Below are 2,734 nucleotides of genomic sequence, written 5' to 3'. Positions count from 1 at the left end.
TACTCGGAAGGCTGAGGCAGAGGGATCGCCGGAGCCCAGCAGGTCGAGGCTGCGGTGGCCAAGATTGTACCTCCAGTCTGGGTGACAGAGTGAGACTCCAACTCAAAAAAAACCCAAAGAAAACCCCAAAAGTTAGTTTAGCATTTCTTCCTTCCTGGCAGAATGAGGGTACTGGGTTGAGCAAGCTCCCCATGGATTCTGCTAAGTTCCTGTGACTGCATCCTGGGAGCCTCCGACCTGGAGAAGGGAGGACATTGGCAGAGTCAGTGTGGCCTGGTGACGCTGCAGGGCCGACCCCCTTCCAGCGTCCACCTCAGTCCCAGCCCTGTTTCATGTCTACGTTCCAACTGGAGCTGGCTCTGGGTCCCTCCCCAGCTGCTGCCATGCCCCTGCTGCAGAGCTAAGTGCCAACTCTGCCAACATGGCTTGTTTCCCCTTTAATGGGATTTAGTAGCTGCGCAGTAGGGCTCAGTGTCTTTTTTTATTTATTTATTTTGTTTTTTGAGTTGGAGTGTCACTCTGTGGCCCTGGCTGGAGTGCAGTGGCACGCTGTTCACGGCCACCACAGGTTCGACCTGCTGGGCTCAGTCAATCCTTCTGCCTCAGCCTTCCAAGTAACTGGAACTACAGGCGTGCGCCCCCACACCCGGCTTATTTTTTGACTTATTGTAGAGATGAGGTCTCGCCATGTTGCCCAGGCTGGTCTTGAACTCGTAGGCTCAGGCAATCCTCTCACCGCTGCCTCCCAAAGTGCTGGGATTATAGGCAAGGGCTCAGTGTCTTTAACAAACCATACCCTATACCAGTGCAGTAATGGTAATTACTCCAATATCTTATTCCTTATTACTGTGTGGCAATATAGTGTATACCCAGGACCTGGAAATCTATGATCCTATTTGGGTCTCCTCTGTGTGTCAGGTAAGCAGGGCTGGTACTGAGAGTCCATTTTACAGCTGTGACAGTAGGTTTAGAGAGGTCATATGGTGTCATATAAGCAAGATTCCTGCATCTGCTGCTGTCAGGCAAGTGTGGGGTGTGGCCGGAGAAACCTGCTGATAAATGGCAGAAGCCTACCCTTCCCAGGTCTTCTGAGTTCCAGCTCATGGGGACCCTTTCTTCTTCCGTCTGTGCTTTCATGTGAGTGACTGGTAGATTCTGCTGATCCCCTGGGCCAGTTTGCTCTTCCAACGCCTTTTATACCAGCTCGTCTCCCTTGAAAGCCCAGGAGGGCCAGATGCTTCTGCCACCCTATCAGGGATTGAGAGCCACCTGCCAGTGCACCCCGGGCCACCTGCCCACAGGAGGTGTGTTACAGGAGAGGGATATGTGTGCCCTGCAGTTGCATGTGGGTGGAAGACTAACACTGGGACCTTGGATGAGTTACATAAGCTGTCTCTGGGCCTCAGTCGCCTCCTCTGTAAAATGGAGATAAGAACACCTACCTCCAGGGGTTGCTATGAGGATTCAGTGACACAACTTGAATAAAGTAGGTTTAGCGAAGTAAACAGGAAGCATCAGCTGTTGCTTTTAACGGATGATTGGTGCCAGCAGCCAGCTCTGCTGGCCCTGAGGCTCTCTCATGCCTCCACACATCCACTCCCTTCCTTGTGGAGGTTTGGGGTGCACCACTTGGAGTCCAGCATCCCTCCTCCCTCCTTCCCCAGTAGTCCATTGGCCTTCATTGCTAGGCGTGACTCCGTTTGAGTGGAGACCCCAAGCAGGCAGGCCCATTTCTCCCCTTCTCCGAGGAGTTTTGCCCCTTGGTGCTGTGATTTGACATAGCCTAGGGGCACTTGGGCTCACAAGTTCGGCCTCCTACCCTGACCCCAGGTCCCAGGGGCGTGTGGAGGGAGCAGATAAGGCTGAGAAGAGAGACAATTGGTCTCCAGAACAAGGTGGAGTCCCACAGTGGGCTCCAGTGTGAGCTGTCTGATGGGGCCCGCAGAAACCCTCTTCTGTTTGAGCTACTCATCGTTCTGATGCCCAGGAGGGCAAGGGTCTCAGCCTAAATCCCAGAGGGGCTTGAAGACGGAGCCAGCGCTCAGTTTCTGGACGCTTAGCCTTGTTCTGCTGTTTCACCTCAACACTCTCTATCTTAAAAAACACACTGTATTCTGAGATGACTTCAGATTTACAGAAGAGTTGCACAAGTAATCCAGAGAGTTCCAGTAGTCCCTTCCCCTTGCTTCCCTTAATGGGACCATCTTACAGAACCGGGCTCAGTGATCAGAACTGGGAATCAGCATTGCTGAGCGGCAGACTGTATGCAGATGTCAGCAGGTTTTCACTCATGTCCTTTCTCTGACTGCCGTCAACTCCAGGATCCCACACTGCAGGCCGTCGTCTCAGCCCCTTTCGTTTCCTCCGCTGTGACCAGTCCCTGTTGCTCCTCAGTTGCCACGACTGTGACACTTTTGGGCTACACTGACCAGTCATGTCGCAGAGCATTCTTCACTTTGGGTTTATCTGATGTTTCCACATGATCAGGATGTGGTTCTAGGTTTGGCAAGAATCTCCCAGAAGTGATGTTCTGGGCACTTCAGGACATCATGTGAGGGGTGTGTGATGTCTGTAGATCAGGACTGCAGCCTTCATCTTTTGGTCGAGAAGGGTCCATCAGGTTTCTCCGCAGTAAAGTGACTGATTTTCCCTTTGTAATTAATAAATATGTAATTTTTTTTTTTTTTTTTTTTTTGAGTTAGAGTCTCACTCTGTCGCCCAGACTGGAGTGCAG

The 2,734-nt window shown here is 51.9% G+C and overlaps 1 protein-coding gene across 3 annotated transcripts in view; it reads left to right on the top strand.

Annotated features, from left to right (window-relative positions):
* The window catches only part of TNIP1 (TNFAIP3 interacting protein 1), a 55,897-nt gene that overhangs the window by 35,687 nt on the left and 17,476 nt on the right, over positions 1–2,734 (top strand). The gene's annotated exons all lie outside the window — the stretch shown is intronic.

Source organism: Carlito syrichta, unplaced genomic scaffold (assembly GCF_000164805.1).
Source record: "Carlito syrichta isolate Samal-C Ts95f unplaced genomic scaffold, Tarsius_syrichta-2.0.1 Scaffold131799, whole genome shotgun sequence".
Classification (NCBI taxonomy): Eukaryota; Metazoa; Chordata; class Mammalia; order Primates; family Tarsiidae; genus Carlito; species Carlito syrichta.
This window is presented reverse-complemented; position numbering and strand designations above follow the sequence as displayed.